We start from the raw sequence: 24,408 nt of genomic DNA, 5'->3' as shown, positions 1-24,408 counted from the left end.
TCTGTATATTTTGGATAGTAATTTGGGGGGTTTAAGAGTAAGAAATTGAACCACACTTGGTGGTGTTTGTAGTTCAACTTGACCCGGTTTAAATTTCTTTTTTACTATGGATTTAATTTGTTGATATTCTAAAATTCTTTTCTTGTTGATCCCATATTGTGTAACTAGTCCGTCAAACGTAATAAAGTCTGTTCCTTCTAGTACATGTTCTAAATATTTGATTCCTTTACCACTCCAATCTGAAAAGTTTATCATATTATTGTTTTGTAATATGTCAGGGTTGTTCCAGATAGGTGTACGTTTGCATGGGATTAATGAAGACGCCGTCAATTTTAGAAACTCCCACCATGCTGTCAGAGAAGAGCTGATGTTGATGCTTTTGAAGCATTCATGTCGTTGGATGTTTGAGCTGATAAATGGTAGGTCTGAGATCTCTAGATTATTGCAAAGTGCTTGTTCTACATCTAGCCAAGGTTCATCTAAGAGGGTGTGTTTTAGCCATCCTGAGATAAACTGAAGCCTGTTGGCTAAGAAGTAGTGCTGAAAGTTAGGTAGTTCTAGTCCTCCTTTATCCTTGGTCTTTTGTAGTGTTTTTAAGCTGATACGCGGGGGTTTATTTTTCCAAAGGAATTTGGACATACATGAATCTAGAGATCTGAACCAATCTTGTGGTGGTTTAGTTGGGATCATTGAGAATAAATAAATTTTTGGTAAGACCATCATTTTTATAGCGGCAACCCTTCCCATGAGTGATATGGGTAGACATTTCCATCTAACCAGATCACCTTCTACCTTCTTTAAAAGTGGGATATGGTTTAATTTAGTTAGATCTGCAAGCTTGGGAGAAACATTAATACCTAAATATTTTATATTTCCCGATTGCAGTAGTGTAGAAGAGGAATTATGGAGGGAGCAATTAATTGGTAGAACTGTAGATTTTGACCAGTTAATTGAGTAATCTGATATTCTTGCAAAAGAGTTTATCAATTAAATCACCCCAGAGATATTGGTTTGTGAATTTTGGAGAAAGAGTAACACATCATCCGCATAAAGGCTGATTTTATGTTCCACGTTCTTGCATTTTATGCCCTTAATTACTGAATTCTGTCTAATTGCTGCTGCTAGTGGTTCAATAAAAATTGCAAACAGTGAAGGGGAGAGTGGGCATCCCTGCCTGGTGCCCCTCAGGAGACAGAAGCTGGAGGATGTCTGGTCATTTGTTCTAACACAAGCTGTTGGGGAATTATATAATATTTTTAACCAGTTTATGAAAGAGGATCCAAAACCAAATTTGTGTAAAGTTGCAAATAGAAATTTCCAGTTAACTCTGTCAAATGCTTTTTCTGCATCTAAAGAAAATATTGTAGTTTCAATGTTTTTACTGTATGAGTAGTCTATCAAATTTAGTAATCTACGTGTATTTGTTGATGAGTGCCTACCTTTTATGAAACCAGTTTGGTCAGGATGAATTAAGAGGGGGGTTATTTTCTCCAGTCTCTTCGAGAGAGCTTTGCAGATTATTTTAAGGTCTACATTTATAAGAGATATTGGACGATAGCTTGAGGGATATACAGGGTCTTTGCCTGGTTTTAGCAGGAGATTAATGTTTGCAGAATTCATATTTGATGGAAGTCTGCCCTTTTCTTTGATTTCCAACAATGTTCTGTAGAAAACTGGTGCTAGAATCGACCAGAATTCTGCAGGAAAGCCGTCTGGACCTGGAGCCTTATTATTGGGCATACTTATCAGAGCTTCCTGGAGTTCACCTGATGTCAGTGGCGAATCCAGTGCCATTGCTTGAGTGTCCAATAATTTTGGAAGAGTTATGTTGTCCAATAACTGATCAATTTCCTTTTTAGATGGGTTTATTTGTGGTGAATACAACGTTTTATAGAAATCCCTGAAAATGTTGTTTATTTGTTTCGGTTCATATATTGTGTTCCCAGATGAATCTTGAACAGCACATATAGTTGTTTTTTCTTCATTTATTTTTAGCTGGTTTGCTAGAAATTGACCGGATTTATTACCATGTTCATAATTTTGTAGGCGTAGTCTTTGTACTAAGAATTTTTTTTTTTTAAATCAATTATCTCATTTAATTCTAGTTTTGTTTTGCGTATTTTGTTCAATGTTTCCTGATCTTGGTGGGACGTGTAGGCTTCTTCTAGTGATTTGATGGTTTTTTCTAATTCCTGAATATTTTTGTTTTCTTTTTTCTTGTTATGTGATGAGGAAGAAATTATTTTAACTCTCATCACAGCTTTCCCTGCTTCCCATAGAACAGAAGCTGATGTTTCGGGAGTGTCATTATAGTCTCAATATGAAGTCCACTCTTTTTTAAAATATTTAATAAAGTCTTCATCTTTAAGTAGTGATGTATTAAATCTCCAGTTTTTACTTGGCGTAGTATTATTCTTGTGCATTAGTGTTAAAGATACAGGAGCGTGATCGCTGACACCTATAGGGTGAATCTCAGTGTCTGAAATGTCGCTCAGCAGTGAGCTGCTGACCAAAAAATAATCACCTCCAAGAACAAGTGTGCCATCTAAGTGTTCAGAGAGTGCACTGAAAAAACCGTGAAAGAATGAGATAGATATCTATTTATTTATTTATTTTTAAAGACTGAGACTCTACAGTACGCAGTGGTAGCATCTCTTCCACAATGTAGCCTTCAATCATTTTTTTAAGCTCACCTTCAGATGCTTTCTGTGCTGCTAAAGTAAAATCAAGTTTTGCCTGCTTAGCAGGAGTTGCCGCGGTGTTATCCATGGATGATGAACAAGGATCACTCAGAAGTGTTCATCTATGCTCTCGTGTCAGGTGCTTCAGTAGATTACTCGTGCTATTAACAGCAGCTGATAGTTTTTTCTCCCCAGGACATAGCTTACATATTACTGTAATATTCTTGTCTGCTTGTTTCAGAAAAGTGAAGAGACGGGAATATGTCCATTTCATAAAATGGACATATTGCTGTTGGGAGGGAAACAGGAGGGAAACACAGCTGGGGCAAATCAGGCCTAACGAGACAAAGGAAGCAAAACCAGATGCATTTACATGAGACACGGACTTTCAAAGTAAAACAGGAAACATAACGCAGACTGAGCTTACAGACACTGGCTGTATCCCAATTCAGGGTCTGCAGCCTTAAAGTACGCAGCCTCAGATTTGCACATAAATAAGTGACATAATATTCAGTACTTAAAGTTTACTCTTCGGGCGCCCCTCATCATTTTTTCGGCAAAATTATCCACACCCACCGCCGCGCTATGCATTCTGGGATATGTTGGGCCACGAAGTCTACACCGCATTCTAATAATGCAAGGCAAGGCAAACATTCTAAACAACAGAATGTTTGCCTTGATTTCTTTGCAAAATAAAAACGTGGCCTTATGTTTAACGCTGTTTTTAAGCCTCAAACATTTAAAGAACTTATTAGAACAGCCAAATAAAAGGTGAAGAAAAGGAAATAACAAAATACAAAACAAGAACAATACCAGCTTCTTTTGGCCCTTACGAGAAGAAAAAGAATGCTTCAAGCAGGAATAAGCCTAGTGTCCTACATATGTCATTATAACAATACTCATACACATTATCAAAGTACTACCCTGTTTTTATGAGTAGCAATTATAACTCCCTCTAGCTCAACACATAGCTAAAACATTGCTTTGCAACCCTCACATTTTTTTTCTTTTTTTTTTACTTAACTTGTAGTGACTTTTTTAAGTGTATCTCACAGATCGATTCAAATTCAAATTCAAATTCAAATTTTATTTGTCACGTACACAGTCATACACAGTACGATATGTAGTGAAATGCTTGGACAACTGCTCGTGACCTAAAGAAAACAAAAAAGGAAAAGGCTATGAATAAGATAGGAAATAAATATGAAAAATTAAAAAGGGTAAATTTAACTAGGAAGGAATAAGATATAAATTAAGGTTAAAAATGAAATAACTGTACAACACAAATTAGAATGAAGGGTAAATTTAACTGGGAGAATAAGATAAAATATATAAATTAAAGTTGAAAATAAAATAACTGTACAACAAAATACACAATATAGAACTATATAAGAATGTATGAAGAAATATAAATATTCTTTTACTGTCTATTATAGCATAACCCTCCTTTAGGAATGCTCTTCTGCTGTTGTTTCATACTTCCTGTACCTTTATGGGCTCAAAATGTTGTCATAAATATTTTGTACTTGTAGATCAAATGCGCATTTGTGAACTGTGTTTTGTAACCTTGTAAACCAAAATATGTGAAAATTTTATATTTGTGCATCAACAGATGAGAATATAAGTTACAGATTTTTTGTTAAGGTCTGCTTACAGATACAAAGCAAAAAACTATGTGTAAAACTCTGCGCTCAGGCTCCCTGGCTGTGTGTAACTCTCAGCTTACATGTACAAAATTTGACCCGATTTTTCTTCCTTGCAGCTGATTGGTCAATGTCATGTCAATCACAAATTTAGCAATCCAATCAGAGAACAGATGGGTTTGGCTTTTTGGCTAGATTACTTTTAAGACCAACAGCTATTTATGGCACTGGTCACACAAGACTTCAGTATAATAAAAAAAATGGTGAATAAAATGTATATTTTTATTTGTTCCACACAGGAAGTCCAATTGGATAAAAACAACATGAAATGTAAGTACTGAAATATCCAACACACCAATCATGTGCCATGCATGCAGTGTTGGGAAGGTGCAGTGTTTTAAAATGTATTCCACTACAGATTACAGAATACATGTCCCAGAATGTATTTTGTAACGTATTCTGTTACATTACTCAATCAGAGTAACATATTTTGAATACTTTGGATTACTTAATATATTATCATGCTTTTTACAGCTACATGAATGTACTATTACTGTGTGATTTATTACTATTACTGAAGGTTACTCGCCATGCCAATACCAACTAGATTTTTAAATCTTAATATAAAATGAGTAACAGTAGGGTGGACCCTTGGCAGCAATCTCATAACGAAAACTATTCCGCGCATATATAAAACAGGTTCACGGCTCCGAACCGTAGTAAAGGGACCTGTGGCTAATACATTGGGTTCCGTGTCAGGCTCATAACCAAAAACTAGCTTTACTTTGTTGTCTGGGTTAACTTTGCTAGTGAGAGACAGAGAGAGGCATTGAAAGGCTGCTCCAACTGAACTTATTGTTTCGGAGGAAAACACGAACACGGTGTACAGTCGAGTCTTAATAGCTTACTTACAACTGGGCTCGTCAGGCACTCTTCTTGGCTGCAGTGGTTATTATTATATTTGCATGCTTCCAGCTCCCGTTTCTGGTCAGTGACACCTAGTATTTTTTGACTCTCCTTTATATCCCTGCCTCGTGCTCACAAGACACATAGCGGGTATGGCAGTCCATTCTCCCTGCAGCACGATGAAGCAAACATTCTTTAGGGCAGCGGTTCCAAAGCTTTTTTGAGCCATGGACTGGCCTTTAAGGCAACAAAATAATACTATATAATAATAATAATACAACAAAATAATTACAAAAGTACAATTACCAAAAAAACAGAAGATTAATTCATAACACACGGGAAAAGACCCAGAGAAACCGAGTTAGCAATAAAAATGATAAATAAAATAAAATAAAAACCAATAGAACTCCTGAAAACCATACATTTCATACCCGAGCCCCAACTCGCAGCTCGGTACCAAACGACTCACGGACCGGAACCGGTCCATTGCCCAGGGGTTGGGGGACCACTGCTTTAGGAATATGCCTCATATTAAATTAATTTTTGACTAATAATTTTAAAAAAATATTTTTTCATGTCATTAAGCGGGCCGCAAGTGAGGCCGCGAGATTGCAATACAGGCATTACAAAGTAACTGTATTCTGAATTCCACCTTTTTAAACAGTAACAGTAAAGGAATACAGTTACTCATATTTTGTACTCTAAATATGTAACACTGGTACATGTATTCCGTTACTCCCCAACACTGCATGCAGTGAACAGGAAGAAAAAGTCTTTCATATCTACAATGTTTCACATGTTTTTCAAGGTTTTTGTTTTTTTATTACAGCTGTTGAAAAGAATGAAGAGGCCACAGTTAATTGGTTTTCTAAATATTTTAAAAGAGCCCTCTATGGCAAAGAAAAGCCTTCACTAAAACTTCCTGCTGCCATCTCAGAGCCCATTGACAGTGCTATCCTGAGATACCTAGCTAAAAATAAATCAGCAGCACAGACCATTTGTAGTGAAATGGAAAAACATTTCTGCATCGTCAAGCTCCACCAAACCACTGTGACCTTGAGTCCTGTATCTTCTCTACTAAAGCAAAAGGATGCCAAAGCCATCATCAAAGAATGGACTGATACTGTGAAGTCAGCGTTTGCACAATCTGTGTCAAAGTTCAAATCTGTGAAGTTCTGTCCAGATTCAGATGCATGGAAAGAGTCTGAGAAAAAGATCAGAGAGATGTTACTGAATGAAAATGTGATCGTAGTACCTGATAAAAACAGAGGTGCTTTATCAGTGGCTGGTCCTGTTAGTGATGTCGACAGACTGGAGAAATCTCTTTCTGAAATTATTAACAAGATCCACAGGGAGAAATCAAGTAAAACCGAAGAGATCAAAGTGTCACCATCAGTTTTTCATCTCCTATGTCAGAATGGCCTCATGGACAAACTTCTACTTGTGTATCCAGAACTCAAATTGTCACCAGAGAGTCCTAATCTGAAAATAACTGGTTTAGGGGAAGAGATTAATGCAGCAATCAATGCTATATTTGATGCAGTACTTGCATTAAAACGACAGAATCTGGAAGTAGATAAATATGTGCTTGAACTGTTGAAGGATGAGCAACAAGAGGAGCTTACAGGTGCTCTCCTCACATCTCATCGAATAAACGCAGCGTTTGAAATCAGTGGGAACAGGGTGCAGCTCCTTGCTGTTTCTGACACAGATCTGTCTCATGCTCAGGATCATCTAGGACAGCTGTTAACATCTCAGTACATTAATGTTGAAGACAGTAATGTCCTGAAGAAGCCAGAGTGGCAGCAGCTGGTCAGTCACTTAGAGCAGGCTAACAGTAAGCCATGCAGAACTCGAATCAACACAACTGCTCAACAAGTCGTGGTGTCAGGCTACAAGGATAGTGTCAAAAATGTTCAGCATCAGCTTGGTGTCTTCTTAACACAGAACGCTCACATAGAAGAAACTGTTGTGGTCAAAGCTAATGCTGTCGTTGAATACTTGAAACATTTCAACACATCTTGGATGGAGAAAGTGAAAGACAAGGTGAGAGTGTCCTACAGAAATGAGGCCATCTGTCTGAGTGGATCCAGAGTGAATGTGACACATTGCAAGACTGTGGTTGAAGGTGCCGTCTCTGCTGTAGTCTTTGAAAGTCTGAATGTCTTCAAGTCTGGAGTGAAGAAGCTCTTCCAGGAAAATGAAGCGCTGTATGTTTCCTCAATCAAAACTAAAACTGGTTGCCTGGTTCAACTAGTCGATAGGCCAGTTCTGCAGCCTACTGGATCTGACCAGTACTTGTATCATATACAGTCCAAAGAGGGTCTGGACATCCTTCTTACAAAGGGAAATATAGAGGCTACCATGGTAATTTGGATTCTTATTATACTTAATCCAGAGCACGTAGTTACTTTATGCCAGATTTTTTACTCACACAAGATGCCAGACTACAAGAGTACACATGTAGATTAACTAATCACCCTATCCTCTAGTTATAAATTATCTTTAATAGTGAAGGGTTTGACGGTTTCTTTTATTATTGTTTTTTGTTTTATTGTTTATAATAGTTATGTTCACTTTCATAAACTTTTAGACAGAGGTGATTGTGAACAGTGTGCCTCCAAACCTCAACCTGAACAGAGGTGCAGTTTCAAAAGCCATCTTGCGTGCAGCTGGACCCAAACTTCAGCAGTCAATAAATGCACAGGGTGCTACTGGAAATGTTGGTGAGATCATTGTTACTGAGGGCTGCCAACTAAAGAACAAAAAGGTTTTTCACACAGTTGCACCTCACTGGGATAATGGACAATGCACATCTGAAAAGGTAATGTATTCTCATCATAAATAATATATTTTAAATAATCTCTACAGTCTAAAATTGATGACATATGAATATTACTGAAACTAAATGTCATTATATTTATTACTATCATTATTATTATTAAATAGTATTTATTTGTTGCCTTACAGTGTTTGCAAGGAATCTTTATGGATTGTTTGGACATGGCAGAGAATAATAATCTAACCTCCATATCCTTGCCTGCAATTGGCACTGGAGACCTGTGTTTCCCAACAGCTGTCGTAGCCTCCTTGATGTTGGATAAAATCTTAGAGTTTAGCAAAAAGAGAAAACCCAAGCACCTGAAGAAGGTTCATATTGTACTTTACCCCAGTGATAGACAGTGTATTCAGGTAAGAAAAGCTTGCACATTAATATATCACATTCAAATACACAGCAAGTCAAGTTTTTATTTGAACATTGGCTGCTTTTCCCTTGATTTTCACTCCAGTTCTTGTATCTGGCAATTTTCAGCAGAATATTTTTTTTAATTTGTTTTGTTTCTTTTGGCGCTTTACACTGATCTATGAATCATCCAAGCATAACAAAGGCAACTAACTGTTTTGTATTCACATCTTAGTCAAGAACCAACTTTAAATTATTTTTCTTTAAGCATGTCATCTGTTCCCATTTCTTTGCCTGACTACATAAAATATCACAGATAACACAGTTAGACAAACATAAAACAGGATTTTTCACAATTATATTCAAGCTGAAAACTTGGCATCTCAAAATGGTGCACAGTTTGTTCTTCAAAAAAATCTGAGAAAAATGGACAAGTGGAGGACAACGGAAGAAGTGGTGTGCATCTTCTTCTTCTAGATTCAACAAGGTGCAAGAAACATTCCTCGGAGATTCTGGGCCATACTGATATAATAGCAAATGTAATAATGATGTAATAACATATATAAATTATATAATTATATATATAAATTGGCTCCATCTTCAGCTTTAGATGTATAATTTTATGGCCCCCTTGTGAATCACTACCTTATCATGGTAGAGGAGTTTGTGTGTCCCAGGGATCCAAGAGGCTATCTTGTCGGTAGAGTCTCCCATGGTAAATTGGTCCTGGGTGAGGGACCAGACAAAGAGTGATTTTAAAAAAACCCTAAGAGAAGAAAATCCAGGGAATAGTTCACTCTGCCTGGGATAGGGTTACAAAATCAGCTACTGTGGCATGGAACATTACCTCTCTGATGGGAAAGGAGCCTGAGCTAGTACTTGAGGTCAAGAGGTACCAGCTAGATATAGTTTGGTTAGAGTTGCCTGAGGTGAGAGACAGCGGGCTCGGGGTGGGTATCTCCTCAGCTTGCTGCCTATACATTAGAGTTTTCCCCGATGGACGAGAGGGTTTGTTCTCTGCACCTTCGGGTCGGGGAACGGCTCATTACTGTTGTCTGTGTCTATGCGCTAGGGCTATCATGATTAGTCTACTAGTCACAATTACGTCGACTATCAAAATCGTCGACGACTAATTTAATAGTCGACGCGTCGTTTGAAGCTTTATAAGATCCCAAACAGCGCAAGAATAAGTAGTAGGATTTAAGAGTGTAATAATGGACTGAAACAGAAGATGGCAGCACTGCATGTACAAAGATGCCAGCTGCCGTTAAACCCCGAAGAAGAAGACGAAGCTGTGTCCAGTACTGTAGTTGTGTCCAAATTCAGGACCCGCGTCCTCCTGTGCCCGCATTAGTAGGCCGATTACGTTACAGCGACATGACGAAGACTGTCCAAATTCGAAGACTCCAACAAATGCGCCCTTCATTTAGTTAGTGGCCCAACCTATCCCAGAATTCATAGCGCAGCCCAGCGTGGCCCTGCTCAGTTTCCAACAATGGCGACAATTAGTTAGTTTTATTTTACTCTTAATATTCTTTCTGGGTCACAAAATAAATGTTTAACATATTTTCAGGCGAGAATGTAGCTGTGTAAACTTCCAATATCTGCTCAGTTTAAGACACATATTTTCAAAAGCGCTCCGTTTTCGGAAACGTCTGTTACCCACTAGCTCGATAGTTAGCCTCGGTTCAAGGCTCACTAGAGCCGGTGAGAACACCAGTCTCCCGGCAAATCGTTTTTTAAACCCACAGTATTTTATTTGTTCCCGAGTAAATCGGTTTGGCTGAGATTAAAGTTATATTTTTTACACAGCTGAATAAACAGACAGACAACTGTTTATCAGAAGTGTGAGATGCTCGAGAATTTATTCCGGTGTCCTGTTATATTTTAGATAGCAAGGAGCAGACAGCTGAGTTTATTAAACTTAACCGAAACAATCTGCAAATGTCATTAAAATTTAATAAACTATCATCTTGTCTTTATTTTTAGTTAGCACATACCGTAAACACTTAAAGCTGTAAGCTAATGATAGTTATATAAGAGCAGATGCATGCTGGTGCAATAAACTGTACGTTTTACGTCCAGTGGACACATGATCTGATTAGTCGACTAATCGCAAAAATAATCAGTGACTAGTCGACTATCAAAATAATCCGTTGTGGCAGCCCTACTATGCGCCAAACGCATGTGCTCCAACTATAGAAGGATCACACCCCTCAGCCTCCCAGGGAAAGTCTATGCCAGGGTGCTGCAAAGTAGAGTCTCTCCTTTAGTCAAACCTCAGATACAGGAGGAACAATGTGGTTTTTGTCCCGGTTATGAAACACTGGACCAGTTCTTTACCCGCTTGAGGGTACATGGGAATTTGCTTAACCAGTCTACATGTACTTTGTGGACTTGATAATGGATTGGATTTATATAGCGCTTTTCAAGGCACCCAAAGCGCTTTACAATGCCACTATTCATTCACTCTCACATTCACACACTGGTGGAGGCAAGCTACAGTTGTAGCCACAGCTGCCCTGGGGCAGACTGACAGAAGCGAGGCTGCCATATCGCGCCATCGGCCCCTCTGGCCAACACCAGTAGGCAAGTAGGGTAAAGTGTCTTGCCCAAGGACACAACGACCAGGACAGAGAGCCCAGGGATCGAACCGGTGACCTTCCGGTTACAGATGCGATTCCCAACCCCTTGAGCCACGGTCGCCCCTTGAAGAAGGCATTTGACCGTGTCCATCTGAGTATTCCATGGGAGGTGCTTCTAGAGTATCGGCCATTTGATCCTTATTGAACCATTGCAAGAGCTTAGTCCACATAGCCGGTATGAGTCAGATTTGTTCCCGGTGGGCCACGGCTGCCCTTTGTCACCAATTCTGTTCATACTTTTTATGGACAGAATTTATAAGTGTAGCCAAGTAGCAGAAGGCTTCCACTTGGGCGGTCTCAGAAATCCTGTCTCTGCTTTGTGCTGATGATGTGGTTCTGTTGGCTTCTTAAGGTGGTCTTCCAGGGCAGTGATGAAAAGAGGTGGTGATGTGTTTACCAATCGATCAACATCCATACCCTCACTTATGGTCACAAGCTTTGGGTAGTGACTGAAAGAATGACATTGCTGATACAATTGGTGAAAAGGAGCTTTCTCTGAAGGGTGGCTGTCCTTTCTCTTGGAGCTAGTGTGAGGAGTTTGGACATTTGGGAGGGGCTCAGAGTAGAGCCATGCACCTCCTGGGTGAGGTGCATGTCCCACCATGAAGAGGCCTCGGGGCAGACCTAGGATACGCCAACACGTTCTCACTCCCAAAGCGTAACATTTTACGCTAGGTGACAAATCGTCACCATATTACGTTTTCGGCTACCCACCACGTTCCTAAATGACGACCTCGGAAAAAAAAGGAAATATGAGAACCGTCTGGACTGAATCTACACGTGTTCGCTCTTTTTCTTCAAATCGCTTAGAAACACGCTATTTAACATCATTAAAGTCCTGGTTAAGGTCAGGAATAAGGTTATGGTCAGGGCTAGGGATAAGGTTAGGTTTAGGGCTGGAATACAGGGCTGGAACGTCTATTACCGCGGGAGCGTCATTGCACTGGATTCCAGCCATAAGAACGCCGAAGGTCTCCTTTCGCGTTCCTCAGGAACGCCGCGGGACCTGACAAAACGTCGACATGTTACGCCTCGGGAGTGAGAACGGGCTGGATACGCTGGAGAGATTTGTTAAATTTTTATTTGCTTTATACTTTGACTTTTACTCACTGGTTAGCTGTTGTTATAGAACTATATTAAGTTTGACAAAAAGGAAAGGAAATTAGAATTTCATTCCACATATCCTTCATTTAGCATGACTAAAGATCAGCTTAAAGGTTCCGTACATACAGTCTTCTATGATGAAACAGTACCTACGTTTTGTTGTCTGTAGCACAATACTGGACCCTGTTAATAGTATTAGTTTGGAAGTTGGAGTTTCCATATAATAATGTCTTCGTTTCTTAGCAATGCTGCTTCCCTGCTGACTTATTCATAGTGCTACTTCTTGTGGTGATGTCACATGCTATATTACATATCTAAAACACAGGATTGTGCCAAGGCCTCTTTAATGTCAGTTTTGATTCAATATTTTTAGACTGAGATTTCATAATATGCCAAAGCTTCATTGCATAGATTCTTGGACAAGTTCCAGAGTCTGCTACATATTGACATGATAGCATCACACAGGTGCTGCAGATTTATTAGCTGCTTGTATCCAAATTTCTCTTTCAAGTACATCCCAAGAGTGCTCTACTGGATTGAGATCCAGTAACTGTGGAGGCCAATGGTACAATGTTTTTCCAGTTTTCTATTCTCCAGGGCTGGTGAGCCTGTGTGAATTGTAGTCTCAGTTTCCTGTTCTTAGCTGACAGGTGTGGTCCCCACTGTGGTCTTCTGTAACTCATCTACTTCAAGTTCAGATGTGTTGTGCTTTCATAGATATTTTTCTGCATAACTTGATTGCAATGAGTGGTTGAAATACTGTTGCCTTCCTATCAGCTCAAAGTAGTCTTGCAAGTGTTCTCTGACCTCTGACATTAAAGGTATTTTCAACAGGGAATGCTGGATAATACTGGAACCTCACAGGATATTTTCTCTTTTTCTGACAACTATTTGTAAAACTGAGAGATGAGTATGTCGAAAAATCCCACTAAATTTGCAGTTTCTGAAACATGAAAATATGAATCCATCCTGCCTTTTATCATCGCTTCAGGGCAGCTGCTGATGGTGTAATGATACTGGGGGATATTTTCTTCTCTGGGCCCCTTAATACCAAGGAAGTGTAGACCCTAACGCTGGTGGGCCTAAATGTCACACCACGAGGTTTATTTTCAGAGAAGGAAACCAGGAATAAGTAAACACAATATACACAATAAAAAAAAAGTTCTGTTTAAACTAAAATCCAAAACAAACCTTCAATAAAATTATACTAAACCCAAGAAGAATGTTCATTATATTTTAAGAGAGACAGAAACAATTCCTCTTCTGACGGTGAAACCGCATCAGTCTAGTCCCAGGAACAAGGAATCTCTTCTCTCTGCTGCTTGTTTCTCCATTGAGCTCATCCTCTTTCGAGGATGCCAATGTTCACATTTTGGACAGAGAGGACAGATGGTTTGAAAGAGGAGTGAAAGAAGCCATCTATGTCCACTGTGAGCGACCATCTTTGAACAGAGGCGGGGGTTTACGACACCAACTCTCTGCCATCTATAATCCAGTTTTGAGATCCCTTCCCAGACGCCTTAACGCCCACTCACATCCTGGGCCATCTGACCTCAGGAATTCGCATGATAAGGTGGGGCCAGGTTTCACAATGAACACACCCGAAACTCTGGCTGACTGGGACCCACACCCAGTTTCACACCTTGGCTCAGGCGATTAGAGGATCATCAGGGGGTCCTTTTGTCCCTCTGTGGGGGGAAACTCCCACTAGCTTCTTCAGAACTGAAGAAGCTTCTCGGATGAGAGGTGAAACGTCTTCAAGCAACTTAAAGAAGTCCAGACGCTTTTCTTTGCAAGCTCCTTTGACTACGATGACCTGGATGACTGAGAACCTTCACAGACACATTGAGCTCATTGCACCACAACCCAGCTGTGGCCCACAATGTGAGTCCCTTGCTCACTGCACCAATGACCTCCCTGATGGCACCATCCTGTTAACAAACAGACACTGGACAGAAACACTGTCCGTGAAGCTGGCCTGGCTAATCTCCATTGTGACTCTCGCCCCAACAAAGCTTCACTTGGTGAGCGACAGTGAAACATGTCAACAGTACACCATGTCAAGTCCTCTCGAACATGTTTCTTGAACATGACAATGAGTTCACTGTACTCAAGTAGCCCTCACAGTCACCATATAAAATCCAATGGAGCAACTTTAGGATGTAGTGGAATGTACCTAATAAAGTCTCAGTGTAGACTGCGAATTAAAAAAATACTACATTCATAAAGTGAAGACATTGCTTACATGCCTTAAACGTGAATTCTAATCAAGAACATGGGAGGCATCTGATTAAATAGCAATTTAGATAAATTTTTAACCCGGCTATTAACGTGCTTGGATCTATTGCAAAATTCATTTTGATGTAGAGTCTTTGGAGAGAGACTCACAACACGGAAATGAAGTCTACAGCTGGCCTTAAGTGGCCTTTTAGGAAATTGAATGGCTCTTCTTTGTGAACTTTGTTTTTAAACTCTACGGGTTGCTGCTGGGTATATTGCATTGTTTAACTTCTGTTTTGGTTTAAATATTAGTGTTTTTTTCAGTTGAAGTAGATTGTTTTGTTTTTGCAGGCTTTCACTGATGAATTTAAGAAGTTTCCCAATGCCTCAGGTGATTCAAGTTCTACAAAAACTGAAGGCACATAACATTGTTTGTTTTTAATTTTTTATCACAAATTGCATATTTTCAAAAACCTTATAATGAATAGTCTTTTTGCTACTCAGCTAACAAATAGTTTTACCAACATTAAATCATATACGTTTGAAGTGAAAAGTGTATTTATTTATTTATCCATTAATTTAATTTGTTGGCTTTAGTTGTTCATGTTTTTTCAACTGTTCACGCCAGGACGCCCCTTCTCTAAGCTCACCTCAACCTCAGATATGCATGAGACTAAAATGGGAAATGTGACTATACAGGTAGTCACAGGAGACATAACCAGGGAGACAACAGATATCATTGTCAACTCTTCCAATGAAAGCTTTTCCCTTAAGTCAGGTAAATCATAGAAAAAAGTGGAATATTACAGTTTTGAAAAATAATTATAGTTATATGTATTCTCTCCTCACTATTGCACAGTGGACATAGAAGAATTAAGCATCTTTTTAAATTAAGTATGAAATTACAGAAAAGATGAATCCACCTAATTTTTTTTAACCTCATCCAGGAGTCTCTAAAGCTATTCTAGATGCAGCTGGTGAGGCTGTTGAAGAGGAATGTCACAATGTTGGTAAGAAATCACTTTTAGATTTTCTAACATTGTACCTCAGAGTAGACTCCACCTATAACAGTTTGTTTTTTCAACAATAAAAATGAAGCTGACTTAATATGAAGCCCAATTTTGTAATCATACTCTAAGATTGCCAATAAAGGAAATATGGCCTAATGAAGCATTCTTATGGTCATTAAGGGTAAAAGACATAAAGATCCACTATCTCCACATTTAGGTGCCAAGTCCAATCCAGGCATGATAATGACTCAGCCAGGTAACCTAAAGTGTAAGAAGATCCTTCACGTGGTTGGAGATTCTGACCCAGTAAAAATCAACAAGGTTGTGAAAGATGCACTTCAGATGTGTGTGAAAAGCTCCTACACCTCTGTATCATTTCCTGCAATTGGCACAGGTGAGATTTGTTCATGTATGTCAGAAGTTCATGATATGGGAAATCTACATACCATAGTTACGTTAAGCCCAAACCAGAAACGTGTATTATGAAACAGGTTATGTTTTGGATTGTGGATCAATAGACATGAAATCACCTTCTACTGACCAATCAATTCTCTGCACAATAGCGATTAAAACAATTACTCTATAAATATTAATGCATGAATTTGCACTAGTTAACTTTATGTCAAATTTGCACACAGTCTAAGCCGGATCTTTACTTACTGTCAAAGCTTTAAACACCAACATCATATGTAGCTGAAGGAACTTCTGAACTGAAAAACTATTGTCAGCAGAAAGTATAGTTGTTTGCAAATAGTATGTTTACACATGAAGCAAACTTTTCACTGACAGTAACTCAAAACTGTAAGACCAGAGTGACCAGTCTGTGCACTGCCTGAATTAAGTACAAGAAAACCTACAACTCATGGCCTCACACATGGATCTTGGAATGCCTAGAGCAGATGAAAAAGCACTTCGGACTACCTCAAAACAGTTCTGGCAACTCAGGATCCCACTGACACATCTTTCATAGAGGTGGCAGAGTGGGGGATAAGGGAATGACTAACCCATCACTGAGGGTGAGGTCACTAAGCCAGTTAAACAACTCCTCGGTAGCAGGGCCCCTGGGGTGGATGAGGTTTACCCAAAATTCCTGACGGATGCTTTAGGGCTGCCTTGGTTAACATTAGTGGTGCAACGGATCACGGTTGATCCAAAATCTGAACCGATCCCACTCCACGGTTCGGTACGCACGTGATCCGAAGAATTGAAAAAGAAAAAAGAAAGTATGTGCATGGTGCGCACGGTCAGTCTGTCAAGTGGTAGTTATGGCCAGCGCTAGCGGTCCAAGTAACGGAGCAGAGGAGTTTGCAGCATTTAAGCAGCCCTTTGCTGCCCAGTCCGACCGGGCTAAAGCTATTACTAAAGCTAATGGGGTGTTTAGCTGCAGACGGGAGGCCGTCGTCTGTTGTGCAAAACAAGGGGTTTAAACTGTGATGAACGTGCTTGAGCCACGCTATGATTTCTTGTTGCGCGTCCACTTCAGTGACATCGTTCCAAGCATGTATGAGCAGGAGAAGTTTAAAGTTATGGCTGAACTGTCCCAGGCATCTTCTGTTGCTCAAACTACAAATGGGTGGAGCTCCTGGGCAACGGAAAGCCACGTGACCGTCACAGCGGAGTGGTAGATACAAAGCCCTGCACTGCCCTATAGATTACATTAGATTAGATGAAACTTTATTTATCCCTCGGGTGGGTTCCTCCGGGAAATTCAGCACAGCACCGACAGAAGTTGCAAAAATGTGAGCAGAAATATACCACATATACACATTTATAAATACAGAGAATACAAAAGGGATAAATAGAATAAATAGGAATAAGAATACAAGGGAACGGTACATTTTAAGTATTGTGAGTCTATTACACCGTTGGATATTAACAAAAACTATTGCACAGTGAAAAGGCACTACAGCTACTTGTTCCCCTCTCCTCTGTCCCTGTTTCCCCTCCAGCGAGGAGTTAAACAGTTTGTTGCCGTGTGGGACAAAGGACTTTTTAAGTCTGCTGCTCCTTGACTTTGGGAGAAGCAACCTGTCACTGAACAGACTCCTCTGGTTGTTTATAGCCATGTGCAGAGGATGCAGAGGCTGCCCAGCATGGTCCATAATGTCCATATTGCACCTTAATTTGTTTTATATAAGTGCGTGGAATGAGTCTTCAGTTGAATGTTTTTTAATAGGCAAAAAATACTTAAATAAGTAAACGGCGAGTAGAATTTTTGTCTTTTTTTTCTATTTTTGCTGATCCGAAAATTGATCCGATCCATGACTTTAAAACCGTGATCCGATCCGAACCGTGAGATTTTTGATCCGTTGCACCACTAGTCAACATGCCTCTACAATGTTGAATAGAAATCTGGAGCGGTACCTCTGGATTAGAATAGAATAGAGTGTGGTTTTTGTCCCGTTTGCAGAACATTGGATGATTTCTTTACCCTCTTGAGGAAATTTGAGGGTACATGGGACTTCATCCAACCAGTGTACATGTGGTTTAATAGACTTTGACCATGTCCCTCTGAGTATTCTGTGGGAGGTGCTTCTGAAGTATGGGGTGTCTGACTATGAGCTATTTGGTCCCTATACAACCATTGTAAGAGTTTACGTCATACTTGCTTCTGGTGGATGTTGGTCTACACCATGTGGCTGCCCTTTGTCGTTGATTCTGTTAATGATTTTTATGGACAAAATTTCTAGGTGTAACTAAGTAGCAGATGGCTTTCATTTGGGTGGTATCAGAATCTTGTCTCTGCTTTTTGTAGACAATGTGGTTCTATTTCTGTGGGAGATCAACAAATGTATTGGGGCTGTAGCTGCAGTGATGAAAAGAGGTGGTGATGTGTTTACCAGTCTATCTACATCCCTACTGTCACCTATGGTCACAAGCTCAGGGTTGTGACCAAAAGAACAAGATCACGGATGAAAGTGGCAGAAATGAGCTTTCTCTGAATGGTGACTGTTATCTCTCTTAGAGATAGGGTGAGGAGTTCAGCCACCTGGGTCGGGCTTAGAGTAGGGTTTGTTCTCCTCCACATTGAAAGGAAACAGTTGAGATGGTTCAGGCAGGAAATAACAGCTAGATCTTTTTGCGCAGGATTTTTGTATACTCAGTATAAACAGCCATGTCATCTTCTTTCTACCTCACTCACATGACACACACAGCTTGCTCCCTGAGTCATTTCCTGTTGGGATTTTTCATTGCACCATTATCCAAGATGGGTAAAAGCTACTTCTTTCTAAATTAAGGTAAACATTATGTAGCGCCTCTACTCAGCACCAGTACACACTCACTTTAAATAGAGACCCTAGACATCTTTCTAGGTTCAGGAGGAGGTTTTGTTTTGGAGACTCACAAAAGGAGTTGGCTTGGAAGTGAATAACTGGGACCTTTATTGCCTCAGTACCATTTATACACATATACAACACAATAACCCAAATTGCACACTAATAGTGCATTTTAAAGGTGAATACATGTAAAACAAAACAAAATAAAGACATTTAAGTGGAAGATTTATACTGAACAGTATCAGAGCTCTTGGGAATGAATGAAACAGATTAAAGTGTTCCTGTTGTGACGTTTGAATTGTCCAGTCTGAATTGTCCTTTAAAGTCGTTGAAAACCCAAACAGGTGTACTGTAGGGGAATTGTCAGTGTGCAAACCCTATTATCCGGGTAGGAAAAGTAGTGCATAGGGCTTATCTGTAATCCAGGGTTGCTTGAATCAGTTTCTCAGGCAAATCCCACAATCCGATCGCATGGCTGGCCACACCATTTCACGATCATCCAGGATCTCATTTGGGCTGTTCTCGCCGTCAGTGGTTCTCCAGAATTCTTCTAGTAGTTCAAAAAAACCAATCGGGATTTTCAGACACAAATAACTTGACAGACCTTTGTGGTCAGAGTTCGGGGCCAAGATACTTTTTCCATGCGCTCCGACACGTACTTGACCGCCATCAGAGGGAAAATCTCACAGGAAGAGAGAGGTAATACTTCCTGCGCACTAGACGCAAGGTCATCAGAACACAAGACTGCATCACAGCGCCCCCTTGTGACAATAACAGGCTATAGCCTTAGATTACAAAAAGGGATTTTGCAGCCCTGTATTTCACATGGGTTACAATTACATTCATTTCATTAAAATAGTTAAATTTTCCAACTCATTTTAAACATTACTTTATTCCAATGCAATTGTTTGGTTAGCAAAATAAAAAAATGAATTCTGTATTCTTTTCATTTATAATCTTCTGTGATCATGATCTATGTGCTGCAGCCATGGTGGGTGAATTTCTGTGATCTTCAGCCCTTTTTATGCAGAAATTCCATATAAGTCTGCTTGATATTTGTTCTTCTTCAGTATGCCTCAAACACTAATAGGCACACAATACTGTAGCCTTTAAAATACCGTAATCTAAGCTCTGTTTTGCTAAATGAGGGCTACACACCTCTTAAGCTTTATGGTGAAACAAAAAAAGTCTAAATTTCCCTGGCCAGATAGTTTTTTGCAGTCTGCTTGGATTCACAAAAATTGCAGTCCAAACCAAATTGTTTGTATCTTTTAAGGTAGAGGGCATGAGGGTGTGCAATGGCAAAATAAGTAAAATATCCAAAGGCAGGTTCTAAGATGGTACGCTTCTGTAACAATGACTAAAGATTTTTTGACAGAGATGAACTTTTGAATCTGGATCATCCAGTTAACAGTGGGACCCATTATGTATGCAAGGGACTTAGGTACACAATAAAAAAAACAAAAAAAAAACTATGGAAATAAAGCGAAACCCATCATTTTTGAATTGGTATGTTTCTGTGTTTCATTTTTTTTCATTGTTATTAACCACACATTAAATTTTGGAATTTATGAATTGAATGTTACCATTTATGGAAACTTCCATTAAAAAAACAAAACAAACAAAAACAGTGTACATGAAATTTATGTTTCAGTAAGATAACTGATTAGCTAATATAAACTCTGTAACAACTTCTACTGTAAAAACTTCTGTAGTTTTTGTAGTCTTATGTCTATTCTTAGAAATGAAACTTGCTAGCGTATACACCTGATTATCAGACAACGTAACTACTAAAGTTCTGTCTGTGTAACTTGCATCAACTTAGAGAAAGTCTTTGATGCCCTGGAAATCTTACTGACAAACCTTGAGACTACACATATTCAGCATGTACCTTTAACAAATCAATTCTTCAAATTATAATTATAGTATTATGGGTTTTTTTTTTTAGGTCAAGGTAATGTAAAAGCAAGACTGGTGGCAGATGCCATGTTGGATGCAGTAATTGATGTGTTGAGCCAAAACTCTTTCGGTCCCCTGACCACAATCCGCATAGTTATTTTCCAGAAACCTATGCTAAAAGACTTCCACAGCAGCCTGGAACAGAGAGCAGCTACTGATCCTAATCCCAAGGAAAAACGAAAGGGGGCCTGGAGAGGCATTTGCAAAATCAAAGGTAAAAATATGTATAAGAAAAACCTACTAGGACTGTTCTAGTGTCTCCAGTTGGTGTTGAACCTTAATTTCTAATGTTTTTGATTTTTTTTTTTTTCAGAAATGTTTATGGGTGGAAATACTGATGCTACTTGCTTCCACATTTGTGGTGACACTCAGGCTGATGTAAAATTAGCCAAGAAACTGATCCAAAAACTTCAGACGATCAAAATTGAAGACAACACTGAGATGCTAAGCAGGAAAAGAGATGATGGCATTCCGGGGCACTGGGAACTCATGCCAGCTACCCCATGTCAGGTTTTTGCAATACAGGCCAATACATCAGAATATGATGAAATCCTGAAGCTGTTCCAGGCATCATGCAATCAAACTGTTGATGTTACAAAGGTAGCATTAACAATTTGGTCTTTTAATTTCTTATTTATCACTCAGATCACTAGAGCAGAAAGTTTTTGGTGGATGCATGGATAATGACTGATTATTTCAAAAAATGATTTTAATCAAATTTGTTTAAAATTACTTCCATAGAAAAGTTTTTTGGGTAATAAAATGTCCACAAAAGAATCTCTCACTCAAAATGTATTTAATGTATTTAAAATGTATTTTTGTACATACGTTCAGGGATTTATGCAGTCAAACTGTTATGAAATTAGCATTAAACATTATTTTTTAGCTTTTTAAAAAAAAGTCTCTTTCAAGGAAAACAGATTAACTTATTTTGACTAAAAGTAGTTAAAATAAACTTACATCAGTCTACACAAAAAGCACTTTTCTTCTTCTCAGATTGAGCGTATCCAGAATCCTGGATTGTGGAAGTGTCTACAGATCAAGAAGCGTGACTTGGAGTTGAGAAATGGTCATCAGAATAACGAGAGACGCCTTTTCCATGGTACCTGCAACACAAATGTGCCAAATATTAATAAGCGAGGTTTCAACAGGAGCTATGCAGGAAAGAATGGTGAGATGTTTGTGGACCATGTTTGTGGGTCATAACAGAAAACATCAAATATTTAAACTGAGATGTTTGACTTTTTATAAAAAAAAATATTACCTCATTTTGAATTTAGCAACACAGCTCAAAAAAGTTAGGGACACAAAGAGACTGGAAAATAAGTGGTCCCAAAAAGCAACAGCCAAAGGGTCATTTTGCAACTAATTAGTACAACTGATCAGTAACATGAAAGGGTATAAAACATACCATCTTAGAGAGGCAAAGTTTCCCAGAAAAACGGGCCTAGGTTCAACAGTGAGCAAACTGTTGAACACTTTCAAAAAAATATTAATCAATGTGAATTTGAGAATACTTTGAATACTTCATTATCTACAGTACATAATATCAACAAAAGACTGAGAGAATCTGTCTTTGGAATAAACAGCTTCCACATTTGGAAAGATATCACTAATGCGGAAAGATATATACAGGTTTTAGAGCAACATATAATTCTCATTCAAGACCCAGCTACAGTGGGGCACAAGGCAGTGTACTCCTAGTAACAGACCCAAGCCTGGATAAATGGCGAGGGTTGTGTAAGGAAGGACATCCTGTGGAAAATCTTGTCCAAATCAAACATGCAGATCATAAAGATTGAGATTACCATGCCAGATCCATTGGGGACTGGGTTAACACCAACCACCTCTGGTGCTGTTGGAGAGAGGCTATTGTGGAAAGTGTGCTAGTGTGTGGGTAAGGGTGATTTCTCAAAGACAATAAAGAGGACAGGTGCAATTCGTGTTAAGCAGCAGCAAAGGGGAGCGAGCTGTTTGATATGACAGATAGGAGGAGGACAGATGCATTGTTACTGCAGGAGATGAGGTGGAAGGGAAGCAAGGCCAGGACCTCTGGAGATGGATTCAACCTGTTCTACCATGGTATAGACAGGAAGGAAAACAGATTAGGTGCAATCTTGAATTAAGAGTATGTGAATAGTATCATCAAGGCAGAATAAGGTTGAAGAGGATGTCAGACCAGGGTAATGTTAAATGTATGTATGTCTTATAGGTGTGATGTCAGAAGAGAGAGGAATTCTGGAGTAAGTTTGATGAGGTGTTAGACTGCCATGAGTTGAGAGAGAGCAGTGACTGAAGTAACTGAATTACACTCAGTTTGAATGTCTGTCTCCACAGTATGTTGCATTGTAAATAGAATCTTAGTTTATGAGATTAGCAAATCATTCCTTTCTGTTTTATTTAAAAAAATGTTTTGCCCCCGCTTTTTTGAAATTGGGTTTTAGTATTTAAGTTTGGAGTGCTGTGACTCCTACTATTATTATTATTAATAGTAGTAGTCATTACTATTATTATTATTAATCATAATAATAATCATAATGGCAGATAATATGTTATATCTTTTTCATTGATTTCTCTTCTTTTCTCTCTCTTCTATTTTCAGCTACATGCTACGGCAATGGCACATATTTTGCTGTCAATGCAAGTTACTCTGCTAGCAATACCTACTCCAAGCCTAATCAGAACGGGGAGAAGTTTATATACGTCTGCCGAGTTTTGACTGGTGACTTCACTGTTGGAAAACAAGGCATGATTGAACCACCAGTGAAAGGCCCCGCCTCCACTGACCTGTACGACAGTGTTGTGGATAAAACCCCCAATCCCACCATGTTTGTTGTCTTCCATGATGCCCAGGCGTATCCTGAATATTTGATTACATTCAAGTGAATTAGATAAAAACCTCAAGAAACAGCTCTTAGAACAGTCTGTAGCCTGATTTTTACCTGCACTGTTTTTGATGCATGTGTACATCAGATCAAGAATCATTTTTAGCTTTATAAGAAAACGGAAATTTGCTGCTGTTCAAATAAACAAGCCCTCAGAAAAAAATAAAGCACAACAATTTAATCTTTAGTATACAATACTTTAAAATGACTTACCTACATTTTGTCTCTAATTTATGACTGTTAAAGGAAAATATGTCATAGTCTGGAATTTTTATATGTTTGTACTTTTTTTTCTGAACAGCATCTGTTCAATGTTTTTAGTAATTTCTTTGAACATATATAAATATCTTCCAATTAGACACAGGTAATAAAGATGCTCTTGTTTTCAATGAAAGTGATTGAGAGGAACAGCCAGCCAGATCTGAAAATCTGTCCATAATTTTGATGAATTTCTAGGTATAGCCAGCTGGAGGACGGCTTACACTTAGGTCGTTTTAGAATCTCATTCCTGCTTTTTGCAGATGATGTGATTTTGTTGGCTTCACCAGGTGGTGGCCTCAAGCTTGCACGATTTACAGCTGGATGGGAGGCAACGTGAGTGAAAATAATCGTCTCCAAATCTGAGGCCATGGTGCTCAGCTGGGAAAAGGTGGAGCGCACACTCTAGGTCAGGGATAAGTTACTGCACCAAGTGGAGGAGTTTAAGTATCTCGGGATACTAGGGGAGAGGGAGATCAAACTAAGGGTCAAAATGTTTCCAGATATCTTTCAATATTTCAATATTCTCTTGTTTAACCTTCTTTAGTGCATCAGATTGGGTAATTATATTACTCTTTAATACTGCTTTATATGCATCCTCCATCAGGGGTGGTGCTACTATTCCATTTAATTTT

At 39.0% G+C, this 24,408-nt stretch overlaps 1 pseudogene across 1 annotated transcript in view; it reads left to right on the top strand.

The window, feature by feature from the left end:
- The window catches only part of LOC143413090 (protein mono-ADP-ribosyltransferase PARP14-like), a 28,946-nt pseudogene extending 4,790 nt beyond the window's left edge, over positions 1-24,156 (top strand). Inside the window, exons 3-14 of the transcript XR_013093663.1 lie at positions 4,624-4,654; positions 6,060-7,597; positions 7,824-8,054; positions 8,201-8,422; positions 14,735-14,813; positions 15,012-15,161; positions 15,331-15,393; positions 15,611-15,787; positions 20,620-20,844; positions 20,944-21,230; positions 21,627-21,801; positions 23,233-24,156. The product of XR_013093663.1 is annotated as a protein mono-ADP-ribosyltransferase PARP14-like (transcript). The remainder of the gene's footprint in view (positions 1-4,623; positions 4,655-6,059; positions 7,598-7,823; positions 8,055-8,200; positions 8,423-14,734; positions 14,814-15,011; positions 15,162-15,330; positions 15,394-15,610; positions 15,788-20,619; positions 20,845-20,943; positions 21,231-21,626; positions 21,802-23,232) is intronic.
- The last annotated feature ends 252 nt before the right edge of the window (positions 24,157-24,408 follow it).

Source organism: Maylandia zebra, linkage group LG16 (assembly GCF_041146795.1).
Source record: "Maylandia zebra isolate NMK-2024a linkage group LG16, Mzebra_GT3a, whole genome shotgun sequence".
Taxonomy (NCBI): domain Eukaryota; kingdom Metazoa; phylum Chordata; class Actinopteri; order Cichliformes; family Cichlidae; genus Maylandia; species Maylandia zebra.
Note: the sequence above shows the minus strand (reverse complement) of the source record. Positions and strands in the feature narration are given on the sequence as shown.